Genomic DNA, 27,691 nt, shown 5'->3' with positions numbered 1-27,691 from the left:
GTATTGTTTATTTAGTAAATTCTAGTAGTTTAGAGATTTTGACATTTTTTTGTAAAATTTAAAAGAACAATTAAATAAATGTTACTGCACCCCAAAATCCTTTTGTTTCATTGTACATAAATGTCTGCAGGACATTCCAACAAAGATCCTACCACAAGCACCTCAGATTACACCCCCGGTTCTGTCCTATCATGACTCCCACTGTGTCAGGATGCAGCGGTGCTCTTCAAGTTCTCAACACACAAGTCATGTCTGCGCTAGTTTGTTTCACATCAGACTTATGGCCTACACATGAGGCCAGAGTTTCCAGTCCTGCTTCAAAATAATAATGACCAAACCACAACATCACAAGCAGCCACTGGTACCCCAATCTTCACTGAGGACCCCCTACATGCTGCCACCACAATGATAAACCCTCACAAACCTCGCAGCTGAAGATTTGTGCAAGCTCAAAATTCTCCCCAACCCATCACACATCCACATCCTGAATCATGTTTGGCTGAATCATTATTCAGAGTAAGAACAGCTTAAATATAAAACATGTGCTGATGTTTGCTGGATATTTCAGAACTGTATTATCTCTGGGAATCTAAAAGGAACTATCAACAGCTCATGACATATGGCTTCCTATAGGGGTGCCCCGCGTCACAGTGGATTGTCCAAACACGACTCTTTGTAACCTGAAGTTAGGGGCAAAGAATGACAGAAGAGACAGGGAAAGGAGAGGCACTAGAGGAAATGAGACTTGGCCTAACTCGTGGATATGGTAGAATTTCTTCAGTATCATATTTTGGATGTTAAACAGAAATCCTTACATAACTAAAGCAGACATTCATTTAAAGGATGTTTTTCCCCCGTTTGTTAATGAAAAAAGAAGTATTAAATGCAATGAAATAAAAAGTATTCTTCAAGCAGACTTCAAGTATTTGATCTCTTGTTGCCACCTTATAGAGAATGAGCTAAAAATTGTAAGCAGATGAAAAGCAAATGCCTTTTGACTTCATGCTACACCAGGCACACCATTCTCCCTAGTCAGTCTCTTTTTTATGAAAAGTATTTTGCTGAAATTTATGAAAAATGTGCGATGATGACAAATACCAGTGAAATTCAAGCCTCTCTTACATAAAACCATTTTCTTTTGTTACTCTGAATTTATCTCAACATGTACTCAAACTGCAACTGATTGAATATTAGCTGTTGAAAGCCATAATAGCAGTCAAAATGTGTAATTTTTATTGTTTTGATTAAAAGTGTAAGTGTCTGACACAATATCCACATAAATATATGATTGTTTAGGGGTTTATGCTACTTTAATCATAGTTTTCATAAAAAAACAAATGTGCCAGAAAACAGCAAATACTCTTTGTTTACAACCAAATTCTACGATCAGTTTTGGAAATTGTCCGATTATACTTAAAATATCTTGGCACAGCTTATTTATATGATGTGCAACTTTTGCTTTAACACCATCCAACCTCTAATTCCTCCCCAAAAATGACTCTACTTCTGTCCACTCTCTTTCTTACAGCTTTTAATTGTCATTTCTTTTCAGGAGAACTTTAAAAAAAGGGAGAAGAACTTTACCTTTTCCGTTTTTACCTGGTGTCTTTGATTCCGTGTGTGGATGCATGTCAGAGATGCTTTTATAGTAGCAGGTGAAGAAGTACGATTGTCACTCTTGTTATTTTAATTTTTGCAAATGCAATACCAGGTATTACCTGGTGAACATAATGTTGAATTTCATTTTATTTTATAACTAAGTAATATTTAATTTCACTCCATTTCATTGACCTCCTAAAAAAGACCTAAAATAATAAATAAGTAAATAAATAAATAAATAAATAAATAAATAAATAAATAAATAAATAAATAAATAAATAAACAGTAATGAGATGCAATTTGACTTGCACACACAGGCTGCCTTAGGTAAAGTCTTGGGGCTAAACTCGACCACAATATAAGAACAAAGCCCTAACTCTACACTTGTAACAAAAATAGACCAATCACAGTTATGAGTTCTAGCAGAGCCCAACTCTTCTGAGTCACAGGTGAAGAGGTAAAACGCTGAGGTTACTTTGGAAGTCTCATTGGAATTGTGCAAACTCAATATTTCCAAAAGAAGATTTAGAACGTTAACTTTTGTGAAAAATTTCTTCTATGATCCTAAAGGAAAGTTGAACACAAATCAGTTCAGAGCAAATGCCTCAGGTCTGTATAACAGTGTCGATTTATTGGTTGAGTTTGTTCAATTTTAATGGTGTTCCCATAGCAATCATCGTTGTCCCGATAAATGTGAGCTCGCCCCTTTTCGCGCATTTGTAACAATTTTTATCCACAAAATGTTCCATTGGCTCACAGAATGAGAAAGCTAAACGGGTTCAGTTGATCTTCAAATGAGAACACATTGTTTTGTTTAATTGTACAAAAGGTGCAACATGTCTTCAACCATTTTTATCAAAACTAAAAGTAAGAAAACAAGGTAAACAACAACATCAGAGGACTGCAGTTTAGACCCGTCGTTGAACCCACTCAACAGCTGAACGGTGATGCTGCTGAGGTGTACAACAAAGGAAGCCTGCATCGTTGTCTTTGTGCCATTATTGTTCTTCCTCCCATTCTCCCACTCTGAGTTTTTCTGCTTTTGTCCGTTAATCACACTTTCTCCATTCCAGTCTTCAAGCTTCCTCTTTTTTGCCCCCTGCTTCAGATTCTGGTGACATTTTCACGAAGCCAGGTCGTTGCCTTGAGACGTTATGTGCCCACACCTCTGCACTCCCCTGAAATACACTTGCATAAACACATGGGAAGCAGATGCACACACTCCTCGCCTGGAGCCAGGGCCCTGTGTGCTTGTCTACCTCAGAGAAGCTGGGTCTTGGCGCAGAGCGGAGGCCCCGGTGTATTTTTTGCTCCGCCTGCCAATGTGGCTCTTTTGATCTGCAGCCAGCTGATGACAGATCAACATTAGGCTCCTAGTCTTCCTGGCGTTCGCCTCACTTTTCCTCCCCTCCTTACTGACTCTGGGGCAAGATGCTACTCTCAGTCCCTGAGCGTCGGAGGGAATTGACGTTCCCTGCGAGGCCAGCTCCGTAAGCCTCTCCTCACACCAAAAAGAAATCTGAAGAGCTGACAGTGTTTCCAGATTGTCAGAAAATATAACGTGGGTGTAGATAGCACCCTACTAAAAATCTACCAAAGCTCTGATATTTACTTGCGTGAAAAAATTAAATCAATTTTTCCATGTTCACATTTAGAGAAATTGATAAAACTATTTTTTAGTGATGAACAGTTTATTTTCCTCTGTCTTTACCCTGCTTCCTATCACTTAACACAAACCCAACAAGTGTCAAAAATAATCATTTTCATTTGTATTCCTGTTGAATTTGGATAAAATTAAAGCCCCAAAATTTTAATAATTGTTGCCAAAAACTACAACACACTTCATGTTTATGAACCCCAGAATATACTGTACATATAAGATAACGACAGCTTGTGTAGCAGAAAAACATGTTCTTAAGTATACATGAGTAGATTAAGCTCGTACTCACACCTGATAGTCCGGTAGACTTTGTTTGACTAGGAACCAAAATGACCAGATTTGTTCAAATTTTCAGTTGGTGCAGTGTGCATTCACACTGCACTTTGTCAAACAAACTAAACCCTGTGAACAACCTGTTCCTCCCCTTGCCTGTGGGGGCGCTGCACTAAGACTCACTGAAAGAATAGACACAAGACATGTAGCGCAACTTCCTTCTCCACAAAATGTAAACAAACATGGAGTTGTTGTTTTTTGTTTGTTTTTTTTGCCGATGTTCACTCATTGTGAATTTAATGCTGCAACACGTTCCAAAAAAGCTGGAACAGGGACATGTTTACCACTGTGTTCCATCACTTTTGCTTTTAACAACACTCACTAAGTGTTAGGGTACTGAGGACACTAATTGTTGAAGCCTTGTAGCTTTCCTATTCTTGCTTGATGAACAACTTGAGTTGCTCAACAGTACTGTTGTCATATTTACACTTCATAAAGCTCCATGCATTTTCAATGGGAGACAGGTCTGGACTGCAGGCAGGACAGACTAGTCTTTTACTGTGAAGCCACACTGTTGTAACACATAAATAATGGAGCTTGGCGTTGTCTTGCTGAAATAAACATAAAAAAACACTTTGCTTGGATGGCAGCATATGTTTCTCCAAAACCCGTATGTAGCTTTCAGCATTTAATGTAATGTTCTTAAACTGTTGGACTATTTGCTCACACAATTAATTGTTCACAAAGTGGTGAACCTCGCTCCATCCTCGCTTATGAATGACTGACCCTTTCAGGGATGCTCCATTTATACCCAATCATGAAACACACCAATAAAACTTTTCACTTATGGAGTGCTCCTAACAGGTGGTTTTAACCATTCCTCAACTTTCTCAGTCTTTTGTTGCTTCTGTCCCAGCTTTTTTTGTAATGTTATCCTGGCATCAAATTCAAAATGAGTGAACATTTTGCAAAAAAAACAATAAAGTTTATATGTTTGAACATCTTGTCTTTGTAGTGTAATCAATAGAATATAGGTTAAAAAATGCACATCCATTGTATTCTGTTTTTATGTTTTACAAAATTTCCCAACTTCATTGGAATTGGGGTTGTAAAACAGATATTTATTTTTCACAAACAGTTTTTTAAATAATATATACATTAGGTTAAAACATGTTAAATTTTACACTGCAATTTCAAAAAGTTTCATTGTAAATTTTCCTCCATTACTACTGCACAGAGGTGTCAAGTAACTAAGTATAAATACTTTGTTACTTTATCTAAGTAGTAATTTTGGTTATATATACTTTAGTGGAGTAATTATTTTTCAGCCTACTTTTTACTTCTACTTCTTACCTTTTAATTCAATTATCTGTACTTTTCACTCCTTACTTTTTAAAAATGCAAAAAGTATTTCATTTCTACTTAACTTTGACTCATTTTTATTCCATCTTTTCATTGTTCAGAAATAAATAAATAGAAATCCATCCAGACACATGGAGCCCATGGATACAGTGTGTTTGATTGTGGTTGATGAGAAGTGTAAATATAAACCATCCTGACATCCTATTGGATTGAACTCACTCCATCACACCTGTATGACACAAATCACATCACATCCAGCAGGTCAGACTGTAGCAGATGAAGCCTACAGTGAAGATGATCCTGGCTAAAGTTGTGTTTTATGAAATTTTCAGCAACAAAYTGATTTAATTTCAGGATAAATAAAGTCTTTTTGAGATCAGTCCAACATGTTTTTTTCTTCAAAAGATCTAGAATAAAACAATATTTATTTATTTATTTATTTATTTATTTATTTATTTATTTATTTATTTATTTAGTATAATGTGAGGGTTTTATACATTAAATAATTAAAACGTGTTGTTATTCATTAATTAGTTCAAATGATTTAAGTATTTTTAAAATTAAACATCTTCAGATTGGTTGCTAAATACAAAAATATCTATTTTCAAATAAAAAAAAGCTTTTATCCTGAATGGCTTTTTAAAGTGTTCATTACTTTTACTTTTATACTTTAAGTAGTTTCAAAACCAGTACTTTTATACTTTTACTAGAGTAAAAAGCTTGACTTGATACTTCTACTTCCAAAAAAGTATTTTTAAACCCTAGTATCTATACTTCTACTTAAGTAATGAATGTGAATACTTTTGACACCTCTGTTACTGCACAGTCTGTAGGTCTCTTAATGTGAATTTGAAAAAAAAAAACCCATCTTTACAGCCCTCTTATTTATGTTTATATTATGATGCATTTATCCAGCTGATGAGAATCATTAAAGAGCAGAACTGGCAGAGATTGAGTGTCGCTGAACAGCTGCTGAAGTACACCGAATGACAGGCAGCGATGGAGGCTTACCATCAGAAAAAAATAAAAATAAAAAAGCCAACCAGCTGTTATTTCTGATCGTCTGCTTATTCCAGCACTACCCAGCAGGAATAACTTGTTTCATTGTTTAGAAAGGCAGGCAGCTTCAAGTCAGGCATGACTTTGTGATGTTGGGTAAAAACCGATCACCCCACCCTCCAGAGCACTGTGACTGAGAATACAGTTTTGACGATGAAAAAAGGGGGAAGGGGGGGAGCTTGTCATATTCCTTGTGTTTGCTGCACTTTGATTCAGAGACGAACTCTTTGTGTGGCCTGTAAAATTGGCAATCAACCTGTCACATTACCATCCAAATGGTCACTGCGGTGACCCTGTCACAAGGCCGTGGTCTTTCTTAGACGAGGGGAGAATGCCATCCTGCTGCATCCTTATAGGTTATTTCATGCATTTTTCTAGCTCGTGAGGACAAGGCACGCGCATGCATTGCGTGTAGGATTCAGCGCTGCATTAATGAAGCCTTTCGCTTCAGTCTCCCTCGACTCAGGGGCAAAAGTGGAACGAGCGCATCGGGATACGGAGGAGCTACGGTGCAAATGAGACAAAACAAATGTGAGCGTAAACACAAGAGTCAGGGCGCGCAGCGAACTCAGGAGGGGGAATGATGGCGGCAACACGTTGACTGTGAACACAGTATGTGCCTAATGCAGAACACCCATAACTCGGCCTTTGCATTCGGTGGCTGCGCTGCTGTCGGCAAATATCATACATTATCACTGTATTGATCGTGCAACAACCTAAAAATGTCAGCTTAAATAGATGCGCGCCTTACTCCCAAGCCTTTCTCCGAGTGTGCTGCTTCACAACTCAACAGGCAGGCAAATGTCAAGCAAAACGTTGTATGGAAATGACTAAATTGACCTATATCAACTTGTTCTTTTTCTGATTACACATTTCCTTCTGGTCTCGCAGCGGACTCACGATGCAGCACACTGTTCCTTAAATGGTCATTTTAGACAAAACTGAAGGATCTTTTGAAAAAATCTCAGGTAAAAATTTATTTTCGAGTTTTTCTTCTTTACTGTAATAGGAATTTTAACCCTAGTTTGTTTATGGTAGCTGTGTCGTGTGGTCAGTCGTGAGATCTCAGACTGATTTGTCAACTCATCACGTTGGCTGTATTTTTGTCATCTTTTGAATAATCAAAATCATCCACAACAATATACTAAGTCCATTAAAAAGCAGGGACATTTACAAATACAGTATTAAAGTGATAGTTCAGCTAGTTTGAAATGATGACTGAACAATTATCTTACCTGTAGATGGCTCTTGATGCCTAAGTTTGGAGAAACAGTTTATGTCCAACAAAACTATTGAGCTAACAGCTGATCTGAATGCAGATAAGACCAAAGTGGTTGAAACTACCTTTATGAACCATTTAAACAAACAAACGTCATAACAAAGCTATTGAATGCCCTGGTTTCTACGGATTAGCACAAGCCTTACTGGTCGACCTCCAGAAAATAAGTAGTCCTAATTGTATGTGATGTTCTTCAAAACTCTGCTCCTCCATTCCGCCCTGTTTTCAGATGTAAGCCCCCAGCCGTGCTGCGCTGTTCTGTAGACGAAAACAGCTGTTTGCATGAATCTTTAATGCCCACCCACACATGCATGCCATTTTAACAGATGAGAACGTGGAGGATCACCTTGATTTAAACTGTTTCAAGACCACACTGATGCTGAATGTCAAATATGTAATTTTCTAGAGTGCATCACTTCAAAATGTTGCGGAAAAGTGGAAGAGAAGCAGCAGACAAATAGATTTATGAATTATTACATGTGGTTGACTCAAAATTCAAGAAAGTATAGAATGTGGTATAGCTATTAGAATTTACTGAAGCAGAACTTTATTATTACCTCAAATTGATTTTTCTAATAAAAAATGTCTTATTTTTCTGTTTTCAGTCTGACTCTTCCTAAAACATCTCATAAACAACCAACTGTTCAATTGAAACTTGCATTAAGTAATTACTGAATGAAGATCTACAAAATCGAGATGTCTGCCACAGCCAACAAACCTTCAAAAACACAAAAAGGAATAAAACTCAGTCAGTTTCATAGATGATCTAAAATTGACAAACAAATATTGTGCTAATGGATTTTGGAAGTTCTTTGTGTAAAAAAAATCAACTATGTTTTCCTGTTAGCAAAATATCTTATGAACCACCAGATAGATTTTGATCATCAATCATTTGCCAAACCTTCAGGACTCCTGAACGGCTGCCATCATAACTGGACTAATTCAGTCAATTTATTTAACAATTACTCTGCTAAAAAGTGTTGTGGTTGTGTGCTTTCCCAATGTACTCACTGGGTAAGGTATTTAACTCAAACTTTAGCACAAAGTGTTGGGGACAATTTGAAGTGGTAGTAGTAAGGGTGTAAGAAAATATTGATACATTGAAATATCGTGATATTTCATTTCCCAATACTGTATGGATTCTCTAAAGTTCTGTATCGGTTTTTAATTAAGGTTTAGAATGTCAACTTTCATGCTAACAGTTCATTTTCATGTTGTAGTTTAGCCTCAAACCTCTAGGTGGCAGCAGTCAGCCAGCCATTTGGCTGCTCCTCCCCTGAGGAGCCAGAGAGTGGCTGAAACATCAGCATTATGAGTACACATTAGCACCATGTACTGCTGGCTGAATCTGTCATCCATTTACTGAACTTCAGCACAACATATAGGCTATTGTTAGAATGTTGAATGATGATTTTTTTATAATAATAATAATTGATATTAAAATCTAAAAGCTGCCACACATATATTGTACAGGGTTGGACAATGAAACTGAAACACATGATTTTAGACCACAATAATTTGTTAGTATGGTGTAGGTCCTCCTTTTGTGGCCAATACAGCATCAATTTGTCTTGGGAATGACATACACAAGTCCTGCACAGTGGTCTTCTTGCAGGATAGTGGCCAGGTCACTATGTGATGCTGGTGGAGGAAAATGTTTCTTGACTCGCTCCTCCAAAACACCCCACAGTGGCTCAATAATATTTAGATCTGGTGACTGTGCAGGCCATGGGAGATGTTCAACTTCACTTTCATGTTCATCCAACCAATCTTTCACCAGTCTTGCTGTGTGTATTGGTGCATTGTCATCCTGATACACAGCACCACCATCAGGATACAATGTTTGAACCACTGGATGCACATAGTCCGCCAGAATGGTTTGGTAGTCCTTGGCAGTGACACACCCATCTAGCATACAGTATATATTGGGCCAAGGCAATGCCATGATATGGCAGCCCAAACCATCACTGATCCACCCCCATGCTTCACTCTGGGCATGCAACAGTCTGGGTGGTACACTTCTTTGGGGCTTCTCCACACCCTAACTCTCCCGGATGTGAGGAAAACAGTAAATGTGGACTCATCAGAGAACAATACATGTTTCACATTGTCCACAGCCCAAGATTTGCGTTCCTTGCACCATTGAAACCAATGTTTGGCTTTGGCTACAGTAGCCGGGCCGTGTATATTGACCCTGTGGAGCTCCCAACAGACAGTTCTGGTGGAAACAGGAGAGTTGAGGTGCACATTTAATTCTGCCATGATTTGGCCAGCCGTGGTTTTATGTTTTTTGGATACAATCCGGGTTAGCAGCCGAACACTCCTTTCAGACAGCTTCCTCTTGTGTCCACAGTTAATCCTGTTGGATGTGGTTGGTCCTTCTTGGTGGTATGCTGACATTACCCTGGATACTGTGGCTCTTGATACATCACAAAGACTCTTGGTCACAGATGCACCAGCAAGACGTGCACCAACAGTTTGTCCTCTTTTGAACTCTGGTATGTCACCCATAATGTTGTGTGCATTGCAATATTATGAGCAAAACTGTGCTCTTACCCTGCTAATTGAACCTTCACACTCTACTCTTACTGGTGCAATGTACAATTAATGAAGATTGGCCACCAGGCTGGTCCAATTTAGCCATGAAACCTCCCACACTAAAATGACAGGTGTTTCAGTTTCATTATCCAACCCCTGTATATTGATAATTATTATTAATAATAAATAATATTAATTTTCTATTATCTGGTACATTTACCCCAACTATTGAAAACATGGATGCAAAAAGAAATAGAAGCAAATAAAATACATATAAAACATACTGAGTTCTTTAAAAAGTAGAATTTTTGGAGAAAAAAATGGCAATATAGCTCAATATATCGTCTTGCCTAATGTATCGCATTATATCGCAATATATTGCATCACAACCTATGTGTGATATGTATCATATCACCAAATTTTTGCCAATAGGTAGTAGCTAAGCGTCATTTACAGCACATACTCTGAGCATGACATAATGCAATGGTTTAAGTTGGTTGAAGTGTTATTTGAAATAATATAAACCTTTTATTTTTGGTAATATCACACAAAATGTAAGCTTCATCATAGCATAGTCCAATAACACTACATAAACAATCCATGGGGTCACCATTGTTCAAGGCTGTTATAGACATGTAAACACTCAAATCAAACCACTCTGTGCAGATTTTTACACAGGCTACTTTAGGGAGTGAAAGGCTACAGCATATTGAGAAAAACTCACTCACACACATACAAATACACACACATTCTCATTCAGCAGCTGCTCTGCCAGTTTGTTTTGTAGTCTCAATTTAAAGGAAACTCAGAGGCTCCTGGGTTTTTTGCATCTCACCTAAACAAGAGCCCATTTTTCTTTGCCCCTCATCACGCTTCAACCCTTTTATACAGTTCTGCCTTCCAAAAGCATTCGGTTGCAATAAACTAAGAAAGCAAACAGCATAAGCTTGATATGCAGTCCTGCACAGAAGAGCAATGTGTTTGTCAATATGACTGCCGGTTTGCAACTGCTGCCTGGACTGTGCAAGTGTGAAAAGGGAAGTTAATCCAATCTGTACTTCTACTTTTACTTCACTATGTTTTATTTCAGATTTTATACTTAGGTACATTTGAAATTCCATATGTTACTAAGTAAAAAAAAATAGGCATAAAAATCTGTGGGGGAAACGTGGACCATAACACCTGCAGGGACTGGATCTGTTTCCTAGCAGTCAGCTTGTGATTTGACTAAAGGTGATGAAAAGATGTGAAAAAGGAGTTTTCCCTGTAGAGTTTCTCCTAAGAGACTCTGACCTGTAGCCTGTGGTGAGAGGTTTAAAACAAATTTGTTTGATTTGTAAGTTCAAGAGGTTTGGGGGGAGGTGTATTATGTATTTTTCAGGCACAAAATTCAATTCTATGCCACAGTCAAGTGTGTATGTTAGCTTCATTTGTTATGAAAACACTATAAATCAAAAATAAATTAGACATTGCATCATAGTCTGTCTTAATCCCTTAAAACTGGCCTCTGTCTCTTTGAGAACCCCCGTTTCTGACACTCCCACTTCAGCACATTTCCAAACAATGCTTTGGGGGGAGGAGCTATGTGCAAAATGGGTGGTGTTTTTTTTACCAGCAAATATTAAGGCAGCTCCAAGTTGCTACCACAGGAAATTCAAGGATTTCTCAAACATGCATGAATGAGTCAAAGTAACACTCTGGGTATGTTTTTGATGAATGAATGACATTACACTATAACATGATATAAAACTCAAAAAATCTTGCCCGCCTCCCACCCCTCCAAAAAAAGTAAAAAAATAAAAATAAATCAAAGCTTTCATCAATTAATAGGAGGCTTTTTGGTAAAATTAGTCAGACTTGAACTCGTTAGTCAGTGCCTGAACTTGCTAATGTTGGTTAATGGTGTCAGGTGGCAGGCTAAATACTTATTAATTATGCTAAATATAAAATAATGTAACCATAAACAGAGAGCATCATTAACTCCCAATCACATTTTAAAAACACGTCAAAGATTTAAAAGGTGGGCAGGACCTGGTCTAAGTAAAACAAAGTATGTCAAAAGTCAAATTAGATAATCAGGACCTCATGATAATCAGAATAAAAAACTGAAGTTTTTGCTAATAGAAATGTGACACAAACTGTCCAGTGTTTAAAATTCATGTTTATGCTGTGTCATTCCTCTGTGAGCTCAAATTGTTTTATTGTAGCCACAAGCATAAACTATACTAACATTATGAACGAGGCAGGTAGTTTTAGAGGTTTTCTACTTCCTGTTTTGTGATTTCTTTCATTATTCAATAAGTTGAGCATCATGGCCTGAATTGAAATGACAATTTATTCTCTCTAAGTGTTTTAAATATATTTACATGTGTTTTTTAATAACTTCATGTTAAATTATGAGTTTTTTTTGTTATTTTTTTAAGCTCCTTTGTTCTTTTGTTGCAAAAAATACAAAAAAATCTAACTGAGTAACTTACTTCAAGCAGATTTTATTGCCTGATATTTACTTTGACTTAAGAGGATTTCTATACAAGCATTACTTGGGCTTGGAGTAAATTATCAATAGTGTAACTGTACTTTTACTTGCATACTGTATGCTAGTACTCTGTCTCCATCTCTGCCAAAGTGCAGCTGTTGGCGGTCAATATTTTCTGTGCCTGATAAGCCCCACTGGGCATGAGCACCCCTTTTTCCAGCCAAAACAAACACAGCCTCCCAGCTTCAAAGAGTCCCACTGTGTGGATATGAAGCTTAAACGGAAACACTAAAACATTTATTTATATTTTTAAACCACTTGTCTTGCCTTGCAGGACTTTTGATTTCAGAGAGAAATCATCCAAACATGAAGCTTTTAAGCATTGCTTCGTGTAAGGTCACTCTTCTCAGTGTCAAGAGGGCTGAAAACAACTTCCCTGCTAAAAGCAAATTAGACTTCTTCGCAGCTGAGCCGTGAGTTTGGTGCTGTTTACCTTTTAGAAAGTCACTTCTCTGCAAGGCAACTTCCTCTTTCGGCAAGGCAGCTGCGCCGGAGTACGAGAACACACATCTGAAGCTCATGCAAGAAGCAGATAATAAAGGAAGAAGAAAAAAAGATTACCTTGTGAGATTTAGATGGAGAGGTTGGCATGGATGGAGCACATGAACACATCTGCTTCAGCTGTACCTGGCAGAGAAAAGGAGCCGAACACGCCAAGGTTATTAAACAGCTGTTCACTTCTCAGTGCATCATGATCGCACATCATTTACACCAGACACACACACACTCAGTGAATCAAACTGTGAAGGATGTTTACTGCGCAAGATGGTGACAATACAAAGAGTGCATAAGATGTAGAAAGTTTTCACAGCTACTTTTCGAAATCACACAAGCAGCGCCGCACTAATACACACAAAGGTTTACGCACAAAAACAATAAAAATAAAATAAAAAAAACGCTGTGAATTCCCAAAAGTGCCGTAGACTCCTGCAGACGGTCTCTTACTGTTTTGGATGAATCTTTCGAGCCCCTTGAGGAAAGAGCGCTTTGCCAAGGATGTCCAGAAACGGTAACTGTCTCTCTTTGTATTCACACTCAGACTCTGATGGCTGTGATGAGAAGGCGCCACGCTTTTACACTGGGGCAAGGTAATTGGCTGGAGATGATGGGCCATAAACATGCATCACAGGGGCGGCGGAGCGCCAAGCAGACAGCTAACTAAGGCTCTCTTTCTGCTGTGTGCCTCTTGTTTGTCAAACGTACACACATATGTACACACACGGTCCTCATTGTCTTCCTCTCTCTCTGGGTATATGTGCTCGTTGAACACACAGACTGGCCTTCTGTTACTATAACAGGGAGAAAAGAAAAACCACGCCACTCCCCTTAATTTATCACTCTAAACCCACATCGACGCGCGGCGCACAATATTCCGCCCGAACTGTTTTCTCTGCGTTATGGCCGTACCCTGGAGGATGTCCTCTCCTGCCATTATCATCTGTTGATATATAACAGCGTTACCCGTTCAAAATGCATCATCACCATAACATATAGGACACCCTCTGTCTCAACATTACTACCACCACACAGCGGTGGATAATAGGCTATCCACTCCTGCGGCGTTATCGCCACCAGGCAGACTTGTCTTCCATTACCATACCACTCCTGCCATAATAAGCGGGGAGCTTCTTCCAGTCATGACCATGCCGCTCCAAGGGGAGGTCAGTTGTGTCAGACTGCTCACAAACAAAATGTCTGGGTGAGGAATCAGTGCCAGACTTCCCTCGCTCTTCCTAATGGCTTGCTGTAGGAGGTCAACATCCACTTGTGCTGTGGTGGGGGCACTTTAACATGTTCAGAATAATAAAACCAACAGGAAAATCTTTTAAGCAACTGTTGTGGCCGCTGTCCAAAAAATTTCCACATGACTTTCTAATAACTGGAGCTAAAAATGCCAACATTTTACCAGTTTGCACTGCCAGGAATCAGAGCAGCCATGGCCCCGCCCTCTTCTGCCACTTGGCTTACATAGCACCCAACCCTGATGGCTCTCCACACAGATGGTGGGCCAACAGAGAGATGGCTTCTTCTTTCATTATTTTTAAAAACCACTGAAGAAGTGAAAAGAGTGTGGAAATTGTGAGGTTTTCTTTATTTGTTTTTAATGGTTTCGGCAGCCCAAAATTTACTGCGTGACATATATACTGACAACTTAGTTGAATGTTTTATTATAAAATCCTCAGAAATCTTAAAACTTTAATTGTGTTTGTTTAAAATTTGTTAAAAAGACAATCAAAATGCTATTTTAGTCTTTTTAGTATCGTTTTTTTTTACCTTGAGGTTTTGATGTATTTATTGAATTGGCTTTTTCAAACTGTGAAAGGAGTTCAAACGAAATGACAAACATAAAAAAAACAGGCAAACACTAATAGCACTGATTCAATGCTTCTGTATTGTGATGATTAATAACAGATGTGGAAAACACTGCCATGCTTTTCAGCACACATAGTACCGTCATCTTGTGATCTTCTCTCTCAAAATATATCCTCAATTAAAGGACAGTACGTCCTTTATACTAAAGACTCAGGTGAGGGTTCCTTAAAAAATAACTAATTGACAAGAAAAGTGTGTTTAACACCGTTCATGTCCGACTTGTAATTTAAGAACGTGTGTTATTGGTCATAACCATTTTGTCAGATCTTAGAGGTTTTATATCATCTGTTGATGAATTATTGTACATAATGAACAACTTTTAAGCTACTATCAAACCAAACACTGGCTCAGTATGTGTAAATTTGACTGGGATGTGAAATTTATCGAGTTAACTCCGATTAATTTTAGTGCTGCATGGGCATAGATTAAAAATTTTAATCACGATTAATCACGATTAAAATTTACAATCACTTTACCATGGCTGAATATGTAGGTTTGTATATTACAATGCACTCAGTGCATGCCAGGTCTTATTTGTAAATGAGAAGTGGCTCTCAAACAGTTTACCTGGATAAATAAGTATTAAATAAATAAAATAAATAAAAAACTCCATGTGTAACACATTATGTTCTTTTTACTTTGTCTTCTTATAGCTTATTTTATTTTATTTATTTATGTTTTGCTGACAACTGTGACCTTAGTATCTATCTTTCATTCCTCATGTAGTACTCATTTGGAATGAAAATCCTTGAATATAATATAATATATAAAATATAATTATTAAATATTGTATTTAATATATAATTATAGCCATTTTCATGGGCTAAGATTGATTAGCTGTAGCAGCCATTTTGAGTTGGGTTGACTCCAAATGTTTATTAGTTATGTATGTTCATTCATTCATTACATTTTGATCATACTGAGAAAACATGTCCAGTGGTTTATGAGGTGTTTTTCTAAATGACAGAACACCATTCTAACAGTTATTACCAAAGTTTTAAACAAAGCTCTTCTCTAATCTGGTACCGATCAAATTATTGAATGGGATGGCTGTCAACTACTACCACATGACAGTTTAGCTCAAAATCTGTAGAACAGACTGACATATAGTCATTTCAGTGTTTGCTAAGATCACTTAGTTGTGGCAACAATCTTCAATGTAAGATCCTCTAAAATTCAATCAGTTGTAGATGAACCTCCAATGCTTAATTTCTGAGTTTCATTAAAACTTAACCATTAATTCAAGAGTTATTTTGCTAACAAACACATAAAACATGCACACATAAAGATGTGGTTTAAAAAGATCACCCCCTCATTCTCAGTGGTGAGGAAATGAAAAGAAAATCACTTCACTGATCTAATTCTCCTACAGGGCTTTTCTCATGATGGTTTTTTTTCCAGAGGCAAGAGGCAAATTATAGACTAGACAACTCTCTCCCAGGGGATAGGAACTTAGTGGGGAGGAGCATCACTGATGGCAGAGAGGTAGGAGAGACAAAGCAGGGTCCGGGCAACGCGCTCGTTATTCAGTAAGACACTCGAGGCCACAGGAAATGGAACTCTTCATTTTTCTTGTCAAACTTTAGCCGGCTTAATGGCATTCTCACAGCGAGCGGTGAAACAAAAGGCACGGCGTGGCCAGGCCGACACGTAAGGGGGGGGCATGACAGAGGCTGCCGGCCTACATTCCTCACCGCACGGCGGACCACCTGTGTTGCTAAAGATGCTAAATGCATTACGGTGGCAAGTAAAATGTCTCTTCCCTCTGGAAAGTCGACAGCAAGGGTAGCGGGGCTAGCTTCCACGGAGCAAAATGAAATATGGTCACAATTACACTCTAACTATGGAGAGACACAGATGTTCTCTTTGTTCCCTCCATTCTGCATCCTCCTGAACCGTCCCTCATTATTGCCTTCATTACCGGTGCCATTGATATGGCAGGCGGCTGCCAGAAAACCTAGATGTATCCACAACTCATGATGCAAACACCAATTAATCATCCACCCAGCAATTACACAATGTAGCACATATTGATTTCCAACACTGACACTTTTTCTATTTAATTTATACACCAGCACCTCCCAGGGCTGGGGATACATGATGCAAGCCATGCAAAGCAATTGTTTTTTTTTATTTTACTTTTTTTTACTTCATATATTTCTAGGAACAGAGTGGCATTTTGATCAGAGAAAGATGGAGTCGGTGTTTCGGTAAGGCCTCATTTCATTGCATTCTGATGCAGAGGCACGGCAGTGGGCTGTGGTGTCACACAGCTTCTTTTGTTCAGCTCCTAATTGGAGTAATTTATTGTCCTAACAGGCAGAGCAGCTGTAGCTTTACAGCGTAGCACCAAATAAATCCAGATGCTGGCATGAAAAGATCGGGCTGAACGTGACTGGGGGATCAATCACTAATAATAATTCAGATCGCGGGGAGATGATAATGATAAGCTGTGAGAAGAAACTCTCCACAATGCTTTGCTATTACGAGGATATTGAAGATGTGCAGTTTGATGATGAAAGTTGCAATCAGATCACTCAGACGTCCCACGTCGCCTCTAATAATGGAGACCATTATCTGACAGGTTTAACAATAAAACCATATCTTAGAGAACACCTATCTGCCAGCCGCTCAAACTGTGGCTGCTGTAGCTCAAAGAACATAAAATCTTACCCTGCCATTGGTGTTATTATTGCCTGTCTGTTTTTGTCTGGTTGATTGTTAGTAAAAGGCTTCGTGAATCAATTGACAAATTTTTAAAAAACTTTAAATGATTATTGGATGTACCAACTGATCAAGTTCTGAAGGTAAGCCAATACCACATAGCTGTCACAACCACTCACCTTACCAAACATAATAAACTACAGCTTAGTCCATTTGACAAATATTGAGCTTAAGTATTTCAGTATTAGTATTATACCAAAATGAGTGGAAATAATGGTTGACATCAAGCTTTGCGTGCCAGGATCTGTCTTTATGAGTTACTTTTTTTGTAGCTTTTTCAGTGGAGTAAAGATCATTGTTTTAAAGGGGCAATATCATGTAAAATCAACTTTTTTGAGTTTTATATCATGTTATCATGTTATACTCTCATAAAAACATGCCCAAAGCCTTGCTTTGACTCATTCATGCATGTTTGAGAAATCCTGCAGCGTTTTTAGGCAGCCATGATGAGGAGCAAAATGACAGGTGGGGACCAGAAACACCTTTTGGGACCAGAAACACTCCTGGGACGTGTCTTTAAGCCGAACTTCCTCATCACGGAATACACCTCCCCACCCCCACCCCACACAACCCGCCCATGACTCCTGCAGGCTCTCGGCAGTAACAAAGTACCGTAAACGAGTGAAACTGAAAGTGAAAGTGAAACTGTCTGCTGAGCTCCACTACTCACTCAGTGAAGCTCTTTTCAGATTCAAAATACCTTTGAGGAAATGTATTTTCAGATGCCAGGTAAACTGCATCATTGCGAGAGCACGACCCCCCGCACTGAAATGGGCGGGACAGAAGCGAATGTGGTTCTTAAAGAGACAGAGGCCAATTTCAAGGGGTTTAGAATAGGAAGTGATGAGAAGTTTATTTTCTATTTAAACACAAAAACAGCATTTTAATAACTAAAGGTGACATAGATACTTTATTATGGTATAGTATTTAAATATATGCCTGAGAAACACATAATATTGGCCCTTTAAGTTTTTTCCTTCTTGTTTCAATTTCTTGATTTCTATTTGCTTCAGCTATTTTCCCGTGTCCCCAGTGCCCTCTACAACTTCTTCCTAAGTTAGTTTCTGCTCCGCCGCTCCTGCCCAATCCACTCGTTCCTGTTCCCAGTTGTAATTTTGCCCAGGTGTTTTCACTCTATTTAACAGCCTCTGTCCATAAAGCCACTCTGTTTTCACTTCACCTTCAGTCTGGATGTGTGTGCTTCACACCAAGTCTGCTGTCTACTCAAGTTTTGATTTGTAGCTGTTGTGACCACATCAGCTTTTTGTTTTTGTTAATAGCTTTTCAATTTTAGAACTTGAGCTCCTCATGTCAGTTTGTATTTCTGGGTCCTACTTCCACAGACCATGTCAGGAAAAAGATACTTTATGAAGCCCTGGAAATATCCTATTAAAACTTTCTGAAATAAATCTATGGATATACATCAACAACCGATTAACAAAGTTTACCACAGCCAATCCACATTAGCCAACACAAAATTGCTTTAAATTTGAACATAAAGTCTAAATCTAAAGTGCTGTGATTCATACACATGCTCCTTACACACATTACGTTTTTTGTTTAAAATATTGTCGCTAAATATTAGATTCACTGTCTGTCTGTTAGCAAAATATCTCTTGAACCACTGGAAGGATTTTAGTGAAAGTAATCCCTGCCCTTAAATCTACAACTCATTATAAAAGTTCTTTGAAAATTACTCTGATTCAGTCAGTTTTATGCTAAATGTTGTGGTAGTAATTGGCGGCACGACGGCTCAGTGGTTAGCACCGACGCCTCACAGCAAGAAGGTCCTGGGTTCGATCCCCGGTTCGGACCTGGGGTCTTTCTGTGCGGAGTTTGCATGTTCTCCTCGTGCTTGCGTGGGTTTTCTCCGGGTACTCCGGTTTCCCCCACAACACAAAAACATGTACAATAGGTTGCCTTCAGGCCCAGGCCGCCCTTGAAAAAGAGATCTGAGATCTCAATGGGATTTGCCTGGTAAAATAACAGTAAATAAAAAGTAATAGACAGTCCTGTCTCTAATAGTCTTTGAGTGGTAACATATTTTGCAAAGTCTTAAAATCACACATAATTGTGCATAAATGCATTTCATGAAAACATCTAGAAACTTTGTCTCCTCTCAGCACAAGATAATATCAGTTTAAACCTCGAATGTGACAGGCGGCAGGCCATGCGCATTCCTTTTTGGAATGCTAGGGCTTTGATTACAGTAGTTTTCCAGAATAAAACCAGGGGGAACATGTGAAAATGAGCATGCAATCTAGGGAATAACGTGAAAAAAATCAGGTCACTGTGACAATTTCTCCCAGGGCTCGTCTAAGCCCCTACTTCAATCCAGGCTCTTTAGACGACGGGCCCTGGGGACGGACACAAATGTGAGTAACACGGAGGATGGACACGACATGCAGTCACCACCTTGGAACCACAACTCACAGAGATGCCACAAATTCACAACGACTTCTCCGGCTTAAAATTCAAAGGGAGAAGCAAGTGAGTAATGAGAACTTGCCTGTCAAGAGTGGCCCTCTCTTTAATTCATCTGTCACCTCAATGGCATTTTAATAAAGTGCTTCTTCTGCCACTATTTACTTTAAATGGAGTGTGTGACGTGTTCATTCATTCATCACATTTTTTTATTAAACAATACGCTGCTCTGAATCTACTGAAATTATCAATTTTATTTACTTTTCAGTGCGTTCAATGAGAAAACAGTAATTATTTATTTGTTTGTCTGTTTCACATGAAAATTGCGTTTGTTACATTTTATTGATCAAGGAAGGTACCCCATAAATGTCTATCTGTATGAAAAAAATAATACATACTGGGTATTTTATACAATATATTTCACTGATTTGAATGAGTTGGGTACAAAAAACAGAATCCTTATCATACAACACTAAGGAGTGTCAGTCATTTAAAAACATTTCCTTCCATCCATCCATCCATCCATCCATCCATCCATCCATCCATCCATCCATCCATCCATCCATCCATCCATTCATTCATCCATCCGTCCTTATGTTCAAACATGGCGTTTGTGATGAACTAACTGTGACTAGCACAAGTCCAACAACAGAACAGGTTGCTCAGGTTCAGATCACAGAGGCTGTTTCTCCAAATCTTGCCCCTCCTGGTCACATTATCGTTACCCATATCCCCCAGCAGAATAAAGGAATTCCCAGTTGGAGCACCGTCCAGCACCTCCACAGCAAGGCTAACCCACATAGCTCTTTTGAGCTGAGGCCAACCAAGCCCAATGGGTAGAGACCTATCGATGAGCCCTTCCCCCAGGGCTGGCTCCAAAGTGTGGCCCCAATAACCCACATCTAGTCAAGGGACACTGAGTTCCTTGATTGTTTTTTCTATACGAGTCTTTTGAATCATTCTTTATCTGGCCTGTCACCTAGGAATAACCTGGCATGGGAGCCCCTACCTATTTATCCTGCTAATTTAAATCAGTTTCCGTTGGTTAGCTGAAGGTTTGCAGAAATGACAGTTTTTTAGAATTTTCTGTTGAAGTTATTGCAATTCCATTAAAATATCTTGTATCATTTAAAATCTAAATTGTGCAATTAACTTATGAAGATGCTGTTTGTAACAGAAGCTATTAGCTAGAGATGACATAATTGCATTATAGTATTTAAAGAATTCTTATTTTTAACAAAATAATATTAAAGACAAGAATAAAAGCATAACTCCAAAAAAGCTCTGAGATTGTGCAGCCAGACACTCTTACTGAATTTGAGGGCTACATTAAAGCATAGAGGGGATTGGCCTTTTGAAGTGGAAGTCCCCAAACTCTGGAACTCTGGGACTCTACCCCTTTCAGAGTCTATGCAGTCTCTTTCTGAAAAAAATAAATAAATAAAATAACACGGGCTTTTAATTTGAGCTCAGCTTGAGTTTTTATGATGTAAAGTTCCCTTGTTTTAGTTTGTTTCCAGCCTATTTCATTTTACCTGTTGGTTCTTATGTGTGATTTTCTGAGTCTATTTTATAGTTGGGTTTTCCTGTTTGTTTTTAACCAGCTTGTAAAGCACGTTGGTTGACCTTGTTTTTAAATGGGGTATATAAATAAAAGTGGCCCTGACATTAAAACCAGAGCATGCATGGTGCTGAGGTGGCAGCGTGTCAAAGCCCTTCATGGAACATGGTGGCAGCATCTTAAAGAAGGAGTCATCAAGAATTTGAGACAGAACTGGCACGCTGGTCTCAGGTCCACACTGCAATCATGATTGTAGTAGATGGTAGTATCACCAAAGGCACATACTGATCTATAAATCAAAGCAGAAGAGGCCATCTTGGGGCATAAAAACACTATGTGGCAGCATGATGGATCAGTGGTTAGCACTGATGCTTCACAGCTAGAAGGTCCTTGGGTCAATCCCTAGTTTGGACTCAGGGTCTTTCTGTGGAGAGTTAGCATGTTCCCTTCATGCTTGTGTGGGTTTTCTCTGGGTACCCCGGTTTCCTCCCACAGACAAAAAACATACATTAGGTTGCCTTCAGGCCTAGGCCTGCTTTGCAAAATAGATGGGATTTGCTTGGTTAAAAAAGGTCAATAACATTTGGCAAAAGATTTTAAAAAAGATACCGGTAATAGTCATCACACTGAATGAGGTTTTAAAAATTTGGCCTGACACAGCTATATTCCAACAACCCAGACCCAAACCAGTGGTTATTCCGTATGTTGCGGGTGTTTCGGAGAAACTGAGACGTTTATTTTCTAAACATGATGTCCCAGTAGCTTTCAAAGCCCAAAACACATTACGGCAAAGCTGGTTCACCCCAAAGATCCGGTGCCCCGGCACAAACAGAGCAATATTGTATATGCTGTTAAGTGCCAGGAGGACTGCGACCAGTTATACATCGGGGAAACAAAGCAACCACTGTTCAAAAGAATGTCCCAACACAGACGAGCTAATTCTAGTGGCCAGAACTCTGCAGTTTTCACTCATTTACAGGCCAGCGGTCACTCTTTCAGAGATGAGGATGTTCTCATTCTTGATAGAGAGGAACGTTGGTTTGAGAGAGGAGTAAAAGAAGCCATTTTTGTGAAGAAAGACCGTCCATCATTAAACAGAGGTGGAGGCCTCCGTTTCCAGTTGTTCCCCCCTACAGCGCTGCTATTGCCTGTATCACTCCAACCCCTGTTAACAATAGGTGTTAATTAGGTGTGAACGATAGCCATGTGATGTGAGTATCAGTCACATGGAGGCAGTGCTTAAAAGCCTGAATTTTGCCTGAAACTCTCAGACTGAAGAAGTCTCTTGGAGGAGAGACGAAACGTTTCATTAGAGAAGAACCCGTCCAGAAGACCTATACAATTTTTTTCTTTTTGATTTTTTACCTGGATTACTGAGATGCATCAGGACATTCCAGCAACATGTGCAGTTTGTGAGCAGCATAGCAGAATTGCCATCTAGTGTGAAGAGGTCTTATGGTGTATGAAAACTGTAAAAATTCTTACGTTTTATAGTGTATCCATTTATTGTGACACCAATCCAAGAAATCGTGAGAGGAAAATTGCTCCAGTTGGGACACGAGTGACTGAACCCCACTCACACTTTTCAGCAGAGAAGATCACAGCATTAAGATAAAAGACTGATGATGCTCATGGATCCTTACTTCTTTGGCAGCTTTCACTATTGGAATTCACTCCTGGCACAAAGATCTTCTGAATCCCATTATGTTCCTTATTGTACGATCGACTTGAAACAATGAAAACAATTTAAGATACCTGTTTGCTGCAGCCACGGTGACAGCGGCGGTGCTCTGTCTTCCACTTAAGTTCTCCTTCCTGCCTCTCACACACTCCAAGACAGTCGAACTCTGCTTAAAGGCAAAAGAGCTGTAAGTGGTCCAACTAAATGGCATAGAGCTGCTGTGTTTTATGAGGATAAAAAGCTCTGACCTAATTAGCTTTGTTAAATAAAGTTCCACTGGCCTTCGTTTAAACAGCAACGTAGCCCTCCTTATCCCCCTCTGCTGCTTATGTTTTTACAGTACAAAGTGATTACAGATATAATTAGCTGAGGACCTTGCTTCAGGGAGACTCCTAAACCCATATTGATATTTCAACAGTTTGAAAATAAAGGCCTCGACTGTGTGATGATAACTTAACAAGGGTGGCTGCTGAAACTTATCGGGGGAAAAAAAAGGATTTGCAACTTCTCAAGCTGTTTACCTCCCCCCCATCCCCCACCCCGAGGCTAATCATTACTTTGCAGAAAGATGCTGAGAATTACGCAGAGAGCAAGGAGTTGATCAATGCCGCCTTACAGATATGGATTCAAGCAAACCTTCTGTCAAGATAGCTGCTTTGTTGTTTTGAACACATGAGAAGTTAATAACCGTTCACCCCCCCTAATTTCATGTTTATTAGAAATGGATTGCTTCAGTATGAGGCAGAGGTGAAATTATCCCTCAGAGTTCTTGTCGCTGCACGCAAAGCAGCGCTGAAAAGAATATTGATGGGAATGCAAAATGTTGGCAGCCATATGATTTTAAATGCACAAGACTGCAATGCAGCGGCGAGTAAAATTCACACGAACTCTGCTTTTCACACCTGAACACCTTTTCTGTCTCTCTCACTTTGATTTTTTATATCATTTCCAAGTCTGTTCTCAGGTGAATTACATCTCAGATTGCGCTGGGGAAATTGAGAGACGCAATGGGATATGTCACGAGAACACCCAGCAGTGAATTTCCAAGAGATTTTAAATTTAGATTGAAAGTGCCTCCATTATAAAAAGGTGAGAAGAATCTCAAAGAGAATACAATAAGGTGCCAATTTTAGCATGAAAGCCCTCACAGACTGGTGATAAAGGCTCAAATGAAAATCTTTCCAGACATTATGTTCCTGTGGATATGCTGTTTTTTTTTCCTTTCTATTTTTAACATTCTATTTTCCAGGTAGGAAATGTAAAAGCAGTGTGCAATGAGTTTCTTTTTTATCTCCAATGTACTGAGCATACAGTTCATCGCTGCACAGCAGACCTGAGGAGCTGCGAGCTAAAGTGCCGACACAAGAGAGGAAATGAAAATGAGGGTGGAGAGAGTGGAGGTGTCAAAGCAGCTCGTCAAACTCCCCGCACGTCCTGTGAATATTTCACTACCGACACACAGCAGCCGAGCTGCACCCCTGGAGACAAACAAAGACAAAGAAACTAAGACAAATAGATTCTGTAGATAGACACAGCAGATAGAAAGCTTTATGGATAACCCTCTTTCTCCTTCCATCCTATCCTCCCCACATGGATAGCTGTCGTGGGCTTCATCTTGCAGCACTAAATTTTACGAGGCAGGGCTGACAGGAAGAGTTCTCCACACCTGACAGAGCTGCCTTCCAGCTCCAATGGGGGCTGTCTGAAGACTCACCAGCATCACACCAGCAGCTAACGCTCAGGACAGGTCCTCCGATTCACACACAGGCTGCTTTCATACACACAGCGCACCAGCTAATGCAGATTACATGCGCGTGGAGAAAGTGTGGCACAGAATGTGCTACAGGCAGAGAAAATATGTGCGTAGGGAGTTACTGAATCTACAGCTGGGCTAGCAGCAGTAACGAGCTTAAAACGCTAAAGGTGGTGTCTTACTGATTTGCAACTGTTAAAGTTGGAAAAAATTGTGGGGGAAAAAATGCTCAAGCGACAGGGCTGTGCAGCTCATAAACCAGTAAGAATACATTCACAGACTCCCTCATGAATGCTGTTTGCTAACACAGAACAGTGAGGTAACCCCTTTAAAGTCAACAGGATGACTATAAATGTATATATCTATAAATTTCTACATAGCAGCAATGATTTTAAAGATTGTGTTTAGCACACAAGCCTGTATACATTTATAAATCAGGTCAAAACATGGTTAACATCATGGGGTTAGGCAGTAATACAAATATAGAATTTATATTCAAAACAAAAGAGTATACAATAGCAGCGGCATTGTTTTCAATATCATTCTTAAACACAAATTATATAAACTTTTTGGATGAATAAATAGAAACTAGGACTGTGTTTCAAAGGTCCACTTGCTACCCACTAACTACACTGTCTTTAACATATAAAAGACTAAAAAAGGGATAAAGGACAGTGCATCATTTGTAACATTACTTGAATTTCACAATTATGCAACAAGTATTCACAATTAAGTGTTGCATGTATGAACAACAACAAGGTATGATGGAGTAAACAGCTGAATCTGAACCGATGGACAACATAATTTCACTAGTTCCAATTCCAGCCTGGTTTTCGACCCCTCCATAGCAGTGAAATGGCTTTAATAAAAATCACTAATGACCTTCTCATGGTAGCAGACTGATTTACTCTCTATTCTCATTTTGCTTGATCTGAGCGCAGCCTTTGACACTATTGCCATCGGCATCTCTCACACTCGTTGACTGGTTTAAATCTTATCTGTCTGGCCGATCTCAGTTTGTCCAACTCCAATCATTTGTTTCCAAATCATACACTGTAACCACTGGTGTGCCCCAGGGCTCTGTCCTGGGGCCCCTGCTCTTCATCATCTACCTCCTTCCCATTGGTAACATTTTTTGTAAATACAATATTCACTTCCACTGCTACGCGGATGACACCCAGCTCTACCTCTCTAGTAAACCAAATGTTGCTCTACCGCCCTCCTCTCTTTCCAACTGCATTAATGAACTCAAATCCTGGTTTTCTTCTAACTTTCTTAAACTCAACAGTGATAAAACTGATTTTTTTACTTATAGGTACAAAAGCAACATTATCCAAAGCTGACTGTTCTCCCATTTTAATTGATAGCCTTTATGTTTCCCCCTCCCCTCATATTAAGAGTCTGGGAGTCATCCTTGATAGTACTTTATCATTTCAGTCTCACATTAACTCCATCACCAGGTCCGCATATTTCCACCTTCACAGCATTAACCGTCTCCGCTCCTCCCTCATTCTGCCACTATACTTGTTCACAGTCTTGTTACCTCCCGTATTGATTATTGTAATTCTCTTCTTTTAGGTCTTTCTCATAAATCCCTTCGTAAACTTCAACTGGTTCTGAACTCTTCAGCCCGTATCATCACTAGAACACCCTCCTAGCCACATCGGCAGTGAGACTCCTAACCCGAACATCCAAATTCACCCACATCTCCCCGATCCTAGCAGAACTTCACTGGCTTCCAGTTCACTTTAGAATCCGGTTCAAAATCCTGGTCCTCACCTTCAGAGCTCTTCATGGCCAAGCCCCAGAATACATTAAAAGTCTCATTTCCCCTTACAACCCCAGACGAGACCTACGCTCACAGGATCAACATCTCCTTATGGTTCCACTCGCTCGCTTTAAGACCCGAGGTGACCGTGCCTTCTCCTCTGTGGCCCCCAGGCTCTGGAATGAACTCCCATTTAATCTGTGCTGCCTTGATGACATTGTCTCTTTCAAGACACTCCTAAAATCTCACTTTTTCTCTCAAGCGTTTAGCTAACCATTTCACCATTACTGCCAGCCTACCTCCAATGTGAATGCTTCGCTAATCTTTGTTTTCTTTACTATTGAACTTACTCCATATTTTTCTCTCTCACATTCATTATGTTTTTGTGTATTATTGTACATTTTGACCTGCATTGACCTTGTGTTTGATTTACAATTTTAGAAATTAATTCCTTATTTGATGTTTCAATTTTCGTTGCTTATGTTTAATTCTGTTTTTCTGTTTCATTTTATTCTTTTCACCATTTTTGTACTGTTAATGATTGTACAGCACCTTCTGAATATATTTCTGTGAAAGGCGCTTTATAAATAAAAATTTACTTACTTACTTACATCACTCCAATTGTCTACAAGCTTCACTGGTTACCTGTCAAATTTCGTATTGGGTTCAAACTTCTTCTGTATACTTTTAAGGCCATTCACAATATTGCCCCACCATATCTGTCTGATCTCCTCCATGTTGCCACTTCTTCTCCCTTAGATCTGCCTTGTCTCTCCACCTCACTGTTCCCCTCGCCCGCCTCACCACTATGGGGAACAGAGCCTTCAGCTGCTCTGCTCCCCGGCTCTGGAACTCACTGCCCTCTGAAATAAGGAACCTGGACTCTCTTCCTCTTTTTAAAGCCAGTTTAAAGACTCACCTCTTCAGGATCACTTACCACAGCTGATATTAAGTTTAAGTTTTGTAGTTTGATTTTGTTACCGTTTTTAATGCGTATTTTATGTTTTTATTTGCAAAATTTATTCATTTTATGTTTTATTCTATTTGTTGCCTGTTCAGTGTCCTTGAGAGAAAGGTGCCACCAAATGGAATGTATTATTA

The 27,691-nt window shown here is 39.2% G+C and overlaps 1 protein-coding gene across 3 annotated transcripts in view; it reads right to left on the bottom strand.

Moving 5' to 3' along the window:
- The window catches only part of LOC106526858 (alpha-1,3-mannosyl-glycoprotein 4-beta-N-acetylglucosaminyltransferase C), a 196,234-nt gene that overhangs the window by 83,018 nt on the left and 85,525 nt on the right, over window positions 1–27,691 (bottom strand). For 2 of the 3 annotated variants that reach the window (XM_014021570.1, XM_014021571.1), the window contains one exon: window positions 12,868–12,933. The gene's annotated coding sequence lies outside the window, so the exon portion shown is untranslated. Of the gene's footprint in view, window positions 1–12,867; window positions 12,934–13,251; window positions 13,524–27,691 lie in introns of those variants that run through there. The other variant, XM_014021572.1, reaches the window with a different exon arrangement.

The sequence above is a fragment of the Austrofundulus limnaeus genome, unplaced genomic scaffold, assembly GCF_001266775.1.
Source record: "Austrofundulus limnaeus strain Quisiro unplaced genomic scaffold, Austrofundulus_limnaeus-1.0 Scaffold297, whole genome shotgun sequence".
Taxonomy (NCBI): Eukaryota; Metazoa; Chordata; class Actinopteri; order Cyprinodontiformes; family Rivulidae; genus Austrofundulus; species Austrofundulus limnaeus.
Note: the sequence above shows the minus strand (reverse complement) of the source record. Positions and strands in the feature narration are given on the sequence as shown.